Raw genomic sequence first — 16,534 nt, forward strand, 5'->3', positions numbered from 1 at the left:
ACTCGAACACCCGAATTTTCCAGCGATCTTTCCTTTTTTTTTCCCCCAGACTCGAACACCCGAATTTTCCAGCGATCTTTCCTTTTTTTCCCCCAGACTCGAACACCCGAATTTTCCAGCGATCTTTCCTTTTTTTCCCCCAGACTCGAACACCCGAATTTTCCAGCGATCTTTCCTTTTTTTCCCCCAGACTCGAACACCCGAATTTTCCAGCGATCTTTCCTTTTTTTCCCCCAGACTCGAACACCCGAATTTTCCAGCGATCTTTCCTTTTTTTCCCCCAGACTCGAACACCCGAATTTTCCAGCGATCTTTCCTTTTTTTCCCCCAGACTCGAACACCCGAATTTTCCAGCGATCTTTCCTTTTTTTCCCCCAGACTCGAACACCCGAATTTTCCAGCGATCTTTCCTTTTTTTCCCCCAGACTCGAACACCCGAATTTTCCAGCGATCTTTCCTTTTTTTCCCCCAGACTCGAACACCCGAATTTTCCAGCGATCTTTCCTTTTTTTCCCCCAGACTCGAACACCCGAATTTTCCAGCGATCTTTCCTTTTTTTCCCCCAGACTCGAACACCCGAATTTTCCAGCGATCTTTCCTTTTTTTCCCCCAGACTCGAACACCCGAATTTTCCAGCGATCTTTCCTTTTTTTCCCCCAGACTCGAACACCCGAATTTTCCAGCGATCTTTCCTTTTTTTTTCCCCCAGACTCGAACACCCGAATTTTCCAGCGATCTTTCCTTTTTTTCCCCCAGACTCGAACACCCGAATTTTCCAGCGATCTTTCCTTTTTTTTTCCCCCAGACTCGAACACCCGAATTTTCCAGCGATCTTTCCTTTTTTTCCCCCAGACTCGAACACCCGAATTTTCCAGCGATCTTTCCTTTTTTTCCCCCAGACTCGAACACCCGAATTTTCCAGCGATCTTTCCTTTTTTTCCCCCAGACTCGAACACCCGAATTTTCCAGCGATCTTTCCTTTTTTTCCCCCAGACTCGAACACCCGAATTTTCCAGCGATCTTTCCTTTTTTTCCCCCAGACTCGAACACCCGAATTTTCCAGCGATCTTTCCTTTTTTTCCCCCAGACTCGAACACCCGAATTTTCCAGCGATCTTTCCTTTTTTTCCCCCAGACTCGAACACCCGAATTTTCCAGCGATCTTTCCTTTTTTTTTCCCCCAGACTCGAACACCCGAATTTTCCAGCGATCTTTCCTTTTTTTCCCCCAGACTCGAACACCCGAATTTTCCAGCGATCTTTCCTTTTTTTTTCCCCCAGACTCGAACACCCGAATTTTCCAGCGATCTTTCCTTTTTTTCCCCCAGACTCGAACACCCGAATTTTCCAGCGATCTTTCCTTTTTTTCCCCCAGACTCGAACACCCGAATTTTCCAGCGATCTTTCCTTTTTTTCCCCCAGACTCGAACACCCGAATTTTCCAGCGATCTTTCCTTTTTTTCCCCCAGACTCGAACACCCGAATTTTCCAGCGATCTTTCCTTTTTTTCCCCCAGACTCGAACACCCGAATTTTCCAGCGATCTTTCCTTTTTTTCCCCCAGACTCGAACACCCGAATTTTCCAGCGATCTTTCCTTTTTTTCCCCCAGACTCGAACACCCGAATTTTCCAGCGATCTTTCCTTTTTTTCCCCCAGACTCGAACACCCGAATTTTCCAGCGATCTTTCCTTTTTTTCCCCCAGACTCGAACACCCGAATTTTCCAGCGATCTTTCCTTTTTTTCCCCCAGACTCGAACACCCGAATTTTCCAGCGATCTTTCCTTTTTTTCCCCCAGACTCGAACACCCGAATTTTCCAGCGATCTTTCCTTTTTTTCCCCCAGACTCGAACACCCGAATTTTCCAGCGATCTTTCCTTTTTTTCCCCCAGACTCGAACACCCGAATTTTCCAGCGATCTTTCCTTTTTTTCCCCCAGACTCGAACACCCGAATTTTCCAGCGATCTTTCCTTTTTTTCCCCCAGACTCGAACACCCGAATTTTCCAGCGATCTTTCCTTTTTTTCCCCCAGACTCGAACACCCGAATTTTCCAGCGATCTTTCCTTTTTTTCCCCCAGACTCGAACACCCGAATTTTCCAGCGATCTTTCCTTTTTTTCCCCCAGACTCGAACACCCGAATTTTCCAGCGATCTTTCCTTTTTTTCCCCCAGACTCGAACACCCGAATTTTCCAGCGATCTTTCCTTTTTTTCCCCCAGACTCGAACACCCGAATTTTCCAGCGATCTTTCCTTTTTTTTTCCCCCAGACTCGAACACCCGAATTTTCCAGCGATCTTTCCTTTTTTTCCCCCAGACTCGAACACCCGAATTTTCCAGCGATCTTTCCTTTTTTTTTCCCCCAGACTCGAACACCCGAATTTTCCAGCGATCTTTCCTTTTTTTCCCCCAGACTCGAACACCCGAATTTTCCAGCGATCTTTCCTTTTTTTCCCCCAGACTCGAACACCCGAATTTTCCAGCGATCTTTCCTTTTTTTCCCCCAGACTCGAACACCCGAATTTTCCAGCGATCTTTCCTTTTTTTTTCCCCCAGACTCGAACACCCGAATTTTCCAGCGATCTTTCCTTTTTTTCCCCCAGACTCGAACACCCGAATTTTCCAGCGATCTTTCCTTTTTTTCCCCCAGACTCGAACACCCGAATTTTCCAGCGATCTTTCCTTTTTTTCCCCCAGACTCGAACACCCGAATTTTCCAGCGATCTTTCCTTTTTTTCCCCCAGACTCGAACACCCGAATTTTCCAGCGATCTTTCCTTTTTTTCCCCCAGACTCGAACACCCGAATTTTCCAGCGATCTTTCCTTTTTTTCCCCCAGACTCGAACACCCGAATTTTCCAGCGATCTTTCCTTTTTTTCCCCCAGACTCGAACACCCGAATTTTCCAGCGATCTTTCCTTTTTTTCCCCCAGACTCGAACACCCGAATTTTCCAGCGATCTTTCCTTTTTTTCCCCCAGACTCGAACACCCGAATTTTCCAGCGATCTTTCCTTTTTTTCCCCCAGACTCGAACACCCGAATTTTCCAGCGATCTTTCCTTTTTTTCCCCCAGACTCGAACACCCGAATTTTCCAGCGATCTTTCCTTTTTTTCCCCCAGACTCGAACACCCGAATTTTCCAGCGATCTTTCCTTTTTTTCCCCCAGACTCGAACACCCGAATTTTCCAGCGATCTTTCCTTTTTTTCCCCCAGACTCGAACACCCGAATTTTCCAGCGATCTTTCCTTTTTTTCCCCCAGACTCGAACACCCGAATTTTCCAGCGATCTTTCCTTTTTTTCCCCCAGACTCGAACACCCGAATTTTCCAGCGATCTTTCCTTTTTTTCCCCCAGACTCGAACACCCGAATTTTCCAGCGATCTTTCCTTTTTTTCCCCCAGACTCGAACACCCGAATTTTCCAGCGATCTTTCCTTTTTTTCCCCCAGACTCGAACACCCGAATTTTCCAGCGATCTTTCCTTTTTTTCCCCCAGACTCGAACACCCGAATTTTCCAGCGATCTTTCCTTTTTTTCCCCCAGACTCGAACACCCGAATTTTCCAGCGATCTTTCCTTTTTTTCCCCCAGACTCGAACACCCGAATTTTCCAGCGATCTTTCCTTTTTTTCCCCCAGACTCGAACACCCGAATTTTCCAGCGATCTTTCCTTTTTTTCCCCCAGACTCGAACACCCGAATTTTCCAGCGATCTTTCCTTTTTTTCCCCCAGACTCGAACACCCGAATTTTCCAGCGATCTTTCCTTTTTTTCCCCCAGACTCGAACACCCGAATTTTCCAGCGATCTTTCCTTTTTTTCCCCCAGACTCGAACACCCGAATTTTCCAGCGATCTTTCCTTTTTTTCCCCCAGACTCGAACACCCGAATTTTCCAGCGATCTTTCCTTTTTTTCCCCCAGACTCGAACACCCGAATTTTCCAGCGATCTTTCCTTTTTTTCCCCCAGACTCGAACACCCGAATTTTCCAGCGATCTTTCCTTTTTTTCCCCCAGACTCGAACACCCGAATTTTCCAGCGATCTTTCCTTTTTTTCCCCCAGACTCGAACACCCGAATTTTCCAGCGATCTTTCCTTTTTTTCCCCCAGACTCGAACACCCGAATTTTCCAGCGATCTTTCCTTTTTTTCCCCCAGACTCGAACACCCGAATTTTCCAGCGATCTTTCCTTTTTTTCCCCCAGACTCGAACACCCGAATTTTCCAGCGATCTTTCCTTTTTTTCCCCCAGACTCGAACACCCGAATTTTCCAGCGATCTTTCCTTTTTTTTTTTTTTTTTTTTTTTTTTTTTTTTTTTTTTTTTTTTTTTTTTTTTTTTTTTTTTTCCCCCAGACTCGAACACCCGAATTTTCCAGCGATCTTTCCTTTTTTTCCCCCAGACTCGAACACCCGAATTTTCCAGCGATCTTTCCTTTTTTTCCCCCAGACTCGAACACCCGAATTTTCCCATAATTCTCACTGTATGTGATGGGTAGCTGGTCCATTCCTCTCTCTCTCTCTCAGTCTGGTTGGGGTGATAGGTGTGTGATGGTCTATTGTTCCCTCCGTGTGTGATGGGGTAATTGGTCTATCACTCCCTCTGGCTCAGGATAGTGAATGCATGGATGGGGTGGGCATAAAAATGGCTTCTCTGACACAAAGGCATCACAATGCCTTTTATGCTCCACGTGAACACGGTGTCATTCATTTTCAAAAGACGAGTCGAGTGATAGATTAGAATGAAAAAAAAAAAAAAAAGATAATGCCAATGAATAAAACTAAAAGCTTTGATACGACATCCTTCCACGAACGCCAATTTATCATCACAACAATTGTTCAATGATGCTTTTAAAAGGTATTATTGATTTCGACACAAGGGAAAAGAACACTGATATGGCTCTGTATTGGATGGGGTTGACAGACCCAATTTATGAGACCACTTATGGGAGTAGCTTATCAAAACGATTGTGAATGAATTGTTTAAAACTGTTATGAACAAGTCAATGATAAAAATAGAATAATCTAAAGATGTAACGTACACTCTATAACACATCGGTTGGTGTTAATTAAGCCATAGAACTAAGAGAATAATCAAAATAGAACCTGCATTTCTTCGCTTTCTAAACGATGGGGCCAAAGCTGAGCACACAGCAATGTTCACATATATCTGGCCAGCAGACTCCTTATGCTACAGGTGAAAGCGACAATACTGCCCACTGTTATACACACACACACACACACACACACACACACACGTCCGGTCACCAACCCCTGGTGTAATGGTGCGAGGGACACGTTAATGCTGATTTATTCTCATTTCTCTGGTCACCAACCCCTGGTGTGAACAGCCACCAGGCTGCTTCCAAACTGGAGTCGCACGCCATTAATTTTCTCTGGCTGCTTTTGTGGTATAGTTCCCTCGACTTGAAGGGAATCAAAGACTCCTCTGTCCTTCCGTATGTTTTTCTATCACTGTGCACTTTGATTGTTGCGGGCAAGTAAGAGTAAAGACTTTGGGAAAGACTTGTGATAACTTTATTCATAAACGCATTTGACAAGGACAAAGCTCTCGAAGTAACTAGATGCTACTTAGATGAAGGAACTGTCTGAAAACTCCTTTTTCTTTTACATCTTCCTTTGTGGTTCAGTGTTAGATTCCTTATGGCAGTCCATGGACACATTCCATCCAGCCCATCTCTCGTCTGAAACAGAGCTTAATCCACGGTAAAAAAAAAAATAAAACCTGTGGGATTCATTATGTATGACCTCTTTTCTCTGAACTCATGTTACCTCCAATACGTATTTTCTCATTTGTCTCTATTCATTCAATTGCTTTTTGATCTCTTCCATCGTTCGACAGACCACATTAGTAAGAGATACTGTGACTGCACTTCAGGGCAATTCCTCTACCTCCTCACTTAAAAGATAGGCACGACAGTTGCTTTCTTGCACTGCCTTAGCAATAGAAAATTCTTCCAACGATTTATCGAAGGAGTTTCTGCACACTCCTAGTATACATATGGAAAGACTTTTGTGGGTTCATACACCTTACATGGATCCTGTTCCTTCAATACTCCTTTGTTTGTGATGTTTCAATCACTTTTCATGGATTCCTTTCCATCCACCTTTTTGGCGTTCGTGTTTAGCGACCTCCACTGTGAAGGCACTTGTTGAAATAGCCATTTAGCCTCTCGTGCACTGTGTCCTCTTCAACAATGCTCTATCCGAATCCAAGAAGCTGATTAGTTGCATTCTAACAAGTTATCTATTTCTTGAAAGAAACTGATACATTTGTGAATCATGATTGGATTACAAGTTGCCATAGTAAAAGGTGCTTTCAAAGGTGCTTTCATTTCTTTCACAAAGTTTCTCTGCTCCTTCATCCTCATCTTATCGCACTTATTCCTTACTTTCTTCCATATTTCAAATGCAATCTGGTTGCACCATGGCATTTATCTTCTCAACAGACCATTCCTACGTCTCTATCGCTTTTGATATCTTTTATTAAACCACATTCTTCCTTTCATTCTATGCCCCGTGGTGATATCCCAATGTATCTGACTTCTCGATAGCTTTTATTAAACCACATTTCTCGTTTTATTCTACGCCAGCGGTGTCCCCTTTGTGTGTGTGTGTGTGTGTGTGTGTGTGTGTGTGTGTGTGTGTGTGTCACTGGTGGAAGAGCTTCTGCTGAAAGCAATTTTTAGACGATATTTCTCCAACTTCTCACCGAACTTCAGATTGCACAGTACGATGGTCTGGTGAGAGAGAGAGAGAGAGAGAGAGAGAGAGAGAGAGAGAGAGAGAGAGAGAGAGAGAGAGAGAGAGAGAGAGAGAGAGAGAGAATCTTCTTTCAGGTATGACAAAGAATTGCAAATGAATTTCCTGATCACAGAGGAGGATGATTGTGGCTGTGGGCGATTATTGGGTATTGAGAGCGACTTTATGTATGACTTGAAATGAACGCTCGCCATCACCTGTCTTGTCCTGAAATGAACGTTCGCTTTCACTTGTCATACATCCTGAAATGGACGTTCGAATTTCCCCCCCCCTCCCCCGTCCTGATACGAACGTTCGCTTTCACATGTCTCTTGTCCTGAAAATGAACGTTCGCTTTCACTTGTCTCACGTCCTGAAATGAACGTTCGAACTTCCCCCTGTCTCTTGTCCTGAAATGAACGTTCGCTTTCACTTGTCTCACGTCCTGAAATGAACGTTCGAACTTCCCCCTGTCTCTTGTCCTGAAATGAACGTTCGCTTTCACTTGTCTCACGTCCTGAAATGAACGTTCGAACTTCCCCCTGTCTCTTGTCCTGAAATGAACGCTCGCCATCACCTGTCTCATGTCCTGAAATGAACGCCCGCCATCACCTGTCTCATGTCCTAATATGAACGCTGGCTTTCACATGTCTCTTGTCCTTTATTAAACGCTTGCCAGCTACCTGCATTAACAGCATTAAACTGCATTAAAGACTCCTAAGTCTGTATAAATAGATCTGTGTAAACCTGTGTCTATCGCTTGGAATGTATTTCTGTCCCTCTGTGTCTGACGGAGCCAATTCTTTCTCACTCTCTATTTTGATTCGACTCATCAAATTTAGATTAGATTAGTTTTTAATTTTCTATCCTTTTAGTTATTTCCCTGTGCCCATCTATTTATACACGACTGTCTTCTCTCTTTGTATATATGTGCACAGAAAATACACACACACACACACACACACACACAAATATATATATATATATATATATATATATATATATATATATATATATATATATATATATATATATATATACATATATATATACTTATATATAGTGTATATCAACTGACTTATATTTCTCTCTTGTGTCTCCCCTGATGATGTGATTATTTCACGAAAGTGCACTTGGGAACTTTTCTTGTTTCATTTTCTCCGTGGACTCATAGGAAAAAAAAAAAAAAAAAAATATATATATATATATATATATATATATATATATATATATACTTTATATATACTATATATATATACTTTACATGTGTAGTGTACACCACCGTGAACATTTAGACATGAATGTCGTGTGAGCATGTCTGTGTATACTTGAACAGCCCTTCCGGCCCTCTTCCCCTTCAACTACACACACACATAAATTCCTGCAGTGATTATGCAAATTACAGCCGAATCCCACTACATATTAGCCGTGTTGCCTCGTGGGAACTGCATCGTCTTTATTATGGCTCGCACTAATGAAATGTGAATTATGCAGTCCGTGTCTTGTGGTCAGTGTGAGGCAAATTGGTCTGTCTGCTTATGGCTTTGTCGACTGTCGATTTTGAGGGTTTATGTGGCCAGTCTGTCGTCTTATAAGAACTCTCTCAATAATCTGTTGTACTCGGGTAATTTAATCATCCAATCCGTTATCTAGTTTTGTCTGTGTCATGGCATATCACTTTGATGGCCACTTCCTTTCGGCCATTTGAAAATTGTACCCTTTTTCTTTTACAAGAAATATCTACCCTGTGTGTGTAGGATTCCTCTCGGCCATTGAAAATTGAACCCTTTTTCTTTTACAAGAAATATCTACCTTGTGTGTGTGTAGGATGTTACAATCCTACGAGTTACTTTATAAAGAGCATGATCATCAATACACCAAATGGTGTTACACATTATAGTCTTAGATTCTGTAAGTGATATCCAATACCACCGCCATTAATAGACTGAGAGGATCATTAACTATGGGATTCTTTTGCCCAACTTTTCAAATCAACACTGAAATATGTTTACCCATAGGAGTATATCATCATTATGGGGTTCTCTCAAGACTCCTTCTCTGTCTCATTCCTCCTCTTCTACTGCAACCTCCTCCTCAGCGAGAAGCAGACATTAGAGGAGAGAAAGTGTTGAGAGAACTATGCCGGAGCACCAGTGTAGGTTGGGGCCCTTGTTGCGTGTGTGGGGGGAACGTATGGGTGCGAGCGAAGGAGGTACTTAGAAGGAAGAGGCAGTAAGGAAGAAAATGCACCGAGGGAGAAGGTGTTTTATGAAAAGGGGAGGCGGCAGTAAGGAAGAAAATGCACTACGGGAGAAAGGGTAGTACGAAGGGGGGAGCAGGAGGAGGAGGCAGTAAGAGGGACGAGGGAGTAAAGCAGGCAAGGAGTCATTAAGGGAAGGGAGCCTGATGGACCTGCCATAGTCAACAAAAATCTTCGTTGACAAAGAAGAGTTAATGAGACTCCGCCGCTGATGGAAAACTAATTTAAGGCGTGTTGTAACTAATGCAAGGAGAACAGGGCCCGCCGCTGGTCGTGAAGGAGTGATGACCGCTGGCCAGAAGGAGAGGAGGCGGAGGAGCAGCAGCAGGAAGGTGACTGCCTGCTGGCCAGGAGGGAGGGAGGGAGGAAGGAGGAGGAGGAGCAGCAGCAGGAAGGTGACTGCCTGCTGGCCAGGAGGGAGGGAGGGAGGGAGGGAGGGAGGAGGAGGAGGAGCAGCAGCAGGAAGGTGACCGCTGGCCAGAAAAGAGGGAGGGAGGGAGGAGGAGGAGGAGCAGGGCAGTGATGACCAAAGAACAAGAGGAGGAGGGGTAGCGATAACCGGAGGAGGAAGGCAGTGATGACAGCTGGCCAAAAGGAAGTAGGATGTGATGAACCCTGATCACGGAATGGAGGGTGGTCGTGGTGTTGCTGTCCAGGAGGCGGAGGAGGAGCAGGAGGAGGAGGAGGAGGTTGATCATGACTACAGACCAGGAAAGGAGGAAGAGGAGGAAGAGGAGGAAAGCGCAGACAATATCTTTAAGATGGATGGTAATTCATGTGTCCGTAGGGGTTGCGTAACGTGCGTGAGGAAAGCCTTTATGAATAATTACAGTTAATGATCAAATGATTATTTTTACATCCGTTGGCACTGACTTTGCAATTACCCATTTTTCACAGTTCGTGAAATATACACTCGTAGGGCTCCATCTCTTCAACGCTTCCTACCACCACACAATTGAACTTTTGTGAACTGTCGACATTCGTAATTTATACCCTTAGGCACTTCAATTCGTCCACTACACCCGATACTGTAAAAGTAAATTGTTTCATCTTTACAAGCGAGTACCTTGGGTAGTTTCTGATAATTCATACGTGTTGGATATAAAATATTTAAAAGAATATCAGAATGATCGTGTAAGTAATGATGTGCAAGAGAGAAGTGTAGTAGAAATATGAACACGACAGAGCTGAATAGGGTGTAGTGAAGTGGTTTGGACATAGGGAGAGGATCGCTGAAGAGAGGTTGAATGAGAGGATTAACGTATCATAAATGGAAGGGAGCAAGGAATAGTAGGAAACAGATCAGGAGATGAAGGATGGAGTTAAAAAAGACTTTGAATTACCGGAGCTTGAACTTGCAGGAGGGTGAGAGGCGTGCGTGGTACAGAGCGAATTAGGCCAATGTGGTATACAGGGGCTGTCATCCTATCGCTTGGTTGAACATGGCATATGATGTAGTCAGGGGCTTAGCTTTGGATAGTGGACTCTGGTTTTCGGTACAATGTACGTGGCAGCTGAAGATTGGACGTAAATAAAAAGAGATCATTCTACGACTGTTCCTGGCGCTACCTCACTACTCGTGAAACAGCGAACAAATATGGAATAAAAGGTGTGATCACACGTACCTGAATCTTACCCATAAAGAAATATAAGAGAATCGTGTATCATTTAACTGTTGAACTTGTAGGATATCAGTGTTCTGATGTAAGGTTAACACAGCATTGTATATCTTGGGCAAGGAGAAAAAGAAGGCACAAAACATCACACTCGCATCCCTAACAACGACTCTTCGTTCTTTCCCATTTCCCTTCGACACCAAGAGCCCCACCATCACTCGACTCTCCTTACTACCTCTCCTTTCCAGCACCCTGGTCGTCCCCTTCACATAACTACTTTTCGCTACACTCACGTCGTCTCCCAACACAGCCATCTTCTCTCTCTCTCTCTCTCTCTCTCTCTCTCTCTCTCTCTCTCTCTCTCTCTCTCTCTCTCTCTTTTAAGAACCCTGTCGTCTCTCCAACATAGATCATCTCTTTTTTATCTCTCATCCAGCACCCCACTCCGTTTCCCCCAACACCATTCTTTCTCCCAGAGGCAGTAATCTACGAGCCAGATCACGCCATCTTAATTACTCTTTGCCTCATATTTCTGGAGGTATAGTCGAGAATTATTACTTTTAGCGCACCCTCAAGAAAGGATAGCCATCGTCAACATCTTTTTCTACAAGGATGCAATTTCTTTTTTTTTCTTTCTACATTGAACAACAGATGACTTAGAACATCCTGTCATTTATTCCTTTTTCTATTTCTTTTCGGACCATTTCTGGCATTTTGTATCTGTGTGATCGATCACCTCCATGGCAGAAAGGACAGCCAACGCAGCAGTTTGAAAGCCCGTCAACCTCTGGCCTGAACAGTAGTAGCAATACAGTGTTATACCGCGCAATATTGACAGATGGCCACCTTTTCGATGGATTAGAATGCATTTCACCCACAGAGTCAATAGGGGGAACTACTGACGCCTCCTTACATCCGTCATCCTCTGGGGGGGAACTATTGACTCCCCCTTACATCCGTCATTCTCTGGGGGGGAACTATTGAATCCTTACATCCGTCATCTTCTGGGGGGGAACTGTTGACTCCTCCTTACATCCGTGATCCTCTGGAAGATGATGGCGATGCGTAATATAAACACAAAGAAAATGAACGAGTATGATTTGTACGTTCAAGAAGCCGTATCGGTAAAAATGAAGAGTGCGTTGATCCTCTCAGATAGCTACGAAATTTTATAATGGAACATCTCAAGAAGCTGCTCAACATACATCGTCTCTTGAGAGAGACATACTCTCCAGCTTAAATTCCAGGGATGTGACCGTTATGCGTCTCCTGGATGATGATTCCAGATAGTAAAGGTGAACTACGCAACGAAACTCTTCACCACCGATGCCATATCTTGAGAATAGCCAGCTAAACAGTAAAACTCCAGAACTGAACGATATTCAGTAATATTCACTCATTAGGGAATGATTTATTCATGAGCCATTCAAGGTAAAACCTGGACTACCATCACTGGCTTTCCAGGAACTCCCCCATGGCAGAGTGGCCTTAGCATCTTTAATATGGTGGCCGGTAGGGAGACTTCTGGATCTAAATTAGTTCTGATGAACTGCTGCCAGCTGACGCTAATGACCATCCGTCTTTGGGACAATGGGTAATTAGCACTGACGAGGTCATGTTAATGACCCGAGGCAATCTTAGATAACCGATTGTGAGAGAGATACGAGGTATATTCAGAAGCCATTCTTCCACAGGAATGGATTTCTATTCCACTCTGAGGGGCATCAGCGTTCCATGAGGAAGGATCTATACTCCAGGCGAAGGGATGTGTGTGTTCCTCCCGAGTGGCTCTGTATTCTTGTGTGTTCCAGGCGGCGGAGTCTGTACCCAGCGAGGAGGTCTGGAGGTCTTGCGAAATAATATAGTGTTCCAGGCGAGATGATCCGTTTTCCAAGAAAGTGCATAGTCCATGGGATTCTGGGTTCGCGGCTAAGAATTAGGTTCCGAAGGGTTCTGTGTTCCAGATATCCTTGTTCCATGTGAGAGGATGAATTCCAGGGAAGTGGACAGAGTATCGAAGACGAGGGGTTCTGTGTTCCAAAGTTAAGGATCTGTGTTTCAAGTAAGGGTGGCCTGTATTCCAGGCGACATTTACTGTGATCCAGGCGACAGGGTCTGTGTTCCAGGCGACTGGTCCTGTGTTCCAGGGGACGGGGTCTGTGTTCCAGGCGATGGGTTCTGTGTTTCAGGCGACTGGTCTTGTGTTCCAGGCGACGGGGTCTGTGTTTCAGGCAATGGGTTCTGTCTTCTAGGCGATGGGGTCTGTGTTCCAGGCGACGGTGTCTGTGTTCCAGGCGACGGTGTCTGTGTTCCAGGCGACGGTGTCTGTGTTCCAGGCGACGGTGTCTGTGTTCCAGGCGATGAGTTCTGTGTTCCAGGCGACGAGGTCTGTGTTTCAGGCAATGGGTTCTGTCTTCCAGGCGACGGGTTCTGTCTTCCAGGCAATGGGTTCTGTCTTCCAGGCGACGGGTTCTGTCTTCCAGGCGATGGGTTCTGTCTTCCAGGCGACGGGTTCTGTCTTCCAGGCGATGGGTTCTGTCTTCCAGGCGACGGGTTCTGTGCTCCAGGCGACGGGTAAACGTCCTTCAGGAGGGCCGGATCTGTTTCCCCAAGCGAGATCTAACAGTACACTAATCGAGGGATCAGTGGTGTAGACTAAAGGATCTCTCTCTCTCTCTCTCTCTCTCTCTCTCTCTCTCTCTCTCTCTCTCTCTCTCTCTCTATCTCTCTCCGTCCCTATCCAGGAAGCAACGGCAGCTTGAACTTAACCAGGTCATCTCCTCACTTCTGCCAATTGAAACATCGATTCGAACTTTTCAGAAATACTTTTAAACGACTTTAATGACAAGACTAACCCCTTTACTCAGGATTTCTTTCCATTGGATTTTTTATCAGTCGTGATAAAGATCTAAACTCATGCCTCTGATACCACAGTGTGAAAAAAAAAGATACCTGCACTCGAGGGATTAGAATCTCCAACAAATGATTATATGCGGAACAATAGCTTTTAAATCGTCTATTATTTGCGTAATGCCTAAGGATTCTTCGATATTGTTGTAAATCTACAGAGTAATGACAGATCTCCCATTATCATTAGCACTGTAAAATGATAACAGCGCGTAGTGATAATCGGAAAAAGCTTTACACGATACAGTTGAGATTATAAACCGTGACTAATATAATCAAATTCAGATTATAAACCGGGACTAATATAATCAAATTCAGTATCTTTAGGGTGTAAAGATTGAGCATTCCCTACGATCATACATCAACAGATTTGTCGATGCTTTCTGCATTAATCATGCCCTTCGTCCGTCTGTTATAATCATATGCCACTGTGACTATAAAAGTATTTTCTTTTATCCAACAAATTCATTACTTGATTTCACGATATGTCCTTTGGTTGCTCTATCCTCACATGCCTCGATGTGTGTGTGTGTGTGTGTGTGTGTGTGTGTGTGTGTGTGTGTGTGTGTGTGTGCACCAAAATCTGGCCAGGTGTGTGTAATCTGCATTAATGTTTTCTTGTGCTATATATATAACATCGTGCACTCCCATCAGCACCAAAGGCTCGCATGTGAATCCAGATCTCATCTTGATGTCTGCATCTGTTGTTTTGGTGTGAATGAACCCCAGGAGTGGATCTTTGATCCTGGGTTACGGGTCGAGGTCGCCCAAGAGATGAAAGACGGTGCTGCTGCTGCAACCTCCTCCAACTGGGTAGCGAAGGTCGTGGGGGTTACGAAAGTTGCGAGAATCCGTGAGGACTGTTTATACACTCCTCCCAGCGAAGGAGACAGCATACTAGGTGTGTAGTGTGTGTGTTGGGGATCTTGCTCCTGCTGCAAGGCAGATTTTTTTCACGAAACAAACTGATGTTCACTGATAAAGGCGAGGGTGGCAGACCCTCGAGTAGGTATGGTGGTTTGATCTACCAGCATGCAACAGGGAACTTCATGGTTCTCGTCGCTTAGTACCACAGCTCTTGACCACAGTCCACTTGCAAGCATCAGGTTACGGCAATTATGTCTTTGTGACTCTCTATCGTGGCTGTCAGAAGTTCCATGTCGATAACCCATTATGCTGTCAATCATCTACTGTGTTCGCTTCTACAACTCTCTTGACAGTGTTCCTCACCAGCCACGAATTCTGTCTCTCCGTCAACCAGACCTGTCTCACGTTAATCGGATCAAACTCGCCCGAACAACTTCCTCTCCATCTGACTGGTTTGTATCCCTCGCCCGACGCCAGTGAGATGCCGTCCACTTCGAATAGATAAATGAATCAGTTGTAATTAGTTATGATGTACAGACATTATTCGACCACTGTCTGCGACAGCAGCAGCGAGGACAGGCTTCAAGTCTTTTTCTCTTTCTTTTTCTCCACCGTGACAAGGGAAGTTAAACCAAGAGCAGGTTAATTACCATAAATCTCGGGTAATTACCTCCGTAATTACAGCTCATTACTCAGATAAGACGTGAACATTGGACCCGCAGGTCTGTGGCGCCTTCATCATCAAGATGGCAAATTAGAGGAAAAATTAATGTTCGTATCGTTCCGAGAACAAACACTTCTTGAAGAGTAACGGCCTTCTTGTGCTTCGAAAGGTGAAAGAAAATTGTATTATCCCAACGAATGGTATACGCACTGACCACATCATGATCTTCTGAACGACCCAGGTGCCTCAGAGACCAATTCCATGAGGTATGACGCTTCACAAAGCAGCGCCATAAGGCGTGACTACTATGTGCGTCATGAATAAGGAGCGCTGGTAAATGTTTGCCTCCTTCATCCGCAGCGGGAGTCACGACCTATGAAGACTTAGAGCAATTATTATCATTCTCATGTTGAAGGAAACTGTCGTTTACGCGGGAACTAGATCGAATCGTCTTTGCGGGTCTTCGAGTCTTGGTGGCGTAAGCTGGCCAACTGGCGAAGTCGATGTCTCTTAAAGACTAACTGGCTCAGTATGCTACTGGGATGCATGCACGGCCGAAATGCAACATTCCAGCTTACTTATAACTACTGAAGCTTAGAAGATCGTAAGCTTGATGTGAGCTAAAGCGTCCTAAATACTTATGTTATTTGAAGTATATCAAATCTAATGTAACAACAGAAACCTCTACAAAATGATGCAATTCAGTTCAAAGCTAAAATCACCTTAGTCTAACTTCAAAATCACCTTAGTCTAACCTTAAAATCACCTTAGTCTAACCTTAAAATCACCTTAGTCTAACCTTAAAATCAAAGTAATGTAATCCGTGCGAAGGTTCGAGTCTCTAAACCCGAGATAAAACAACTTGAGATAATTGTGAATTCCTAAAAGAATCAAACCCCATCCTCTACATACACTCATTCTCACACCGGCCTGTCGAACCCTCTAAAAACATAGTCTGACTTAGCGTTAACGTCAAAATACCTCGCCAGCAAAATAGCCATAATAAATTCTTTACAAATTGCTGCCAATATATCCAACAAGTCGGGTGGGTTAAGAATCACTCCGACATACAGGTGTTAGGTCAGAAAAAGAAGAGAAAAAAGTCAAAAGGGTTAACTCAACTTTCTTAAGTCTTCAGTCACGTCAAACACGCCCACTCACTGCACGGATATGTGAAGCAACGCGAAAGTAACAGATGTGAGAGAAACAAGGAGCAGATGTGGGAGTTACAGGTGTCTGTCACAGCAGGTGTGGGAGTTACAGGTGCCGGAGTAACAGCAGGTGTGGGAGATACAGATGCCGGAGTAACAGCAGGTGTGGGGCTTACAGGTGTTGTAGCAACAGCGGGTGTGGGAGCTACAGGTGTCTGAGCCACAGCAGGTGTGTCGAGACCAGGTTTGGAGAGTACTGGTGGTATAGTTCTAGTCATGGAAGAGCAAGGGGTGACGTACGGCCATGAGAACAG

At 44.5% G+C, this 16,534-nt stretch overlaps 1 protein-coding gene across 1 annotated transcript in view; it reads right to left on the minus strand.

The window, feature by feature from the left end:
- The window catches only part of LOC139765122 (uncharacterized), an 804,219-nt gene that overhangs the window by 580,247 nt on the left and 207,438 nt on the right, over window positions 1–16,534 (minus strand). The gene's annotated exons all lie outside the window — the stretch shown is intronic.

Source organism: Panulirus ornatus, chromosome 52 (assembly GCF_036320965.1).
Source record: "Panulirus ornatus isolate Po-2019 chromosome 52, ASM3632096v1, whole genome shotgun sequence".
NCBI lineage: Eukaryota > Metazoa > Arthropoda > Malacostraca > Decapoda > Palinuridae > Panulirus > Panulirus ornatus.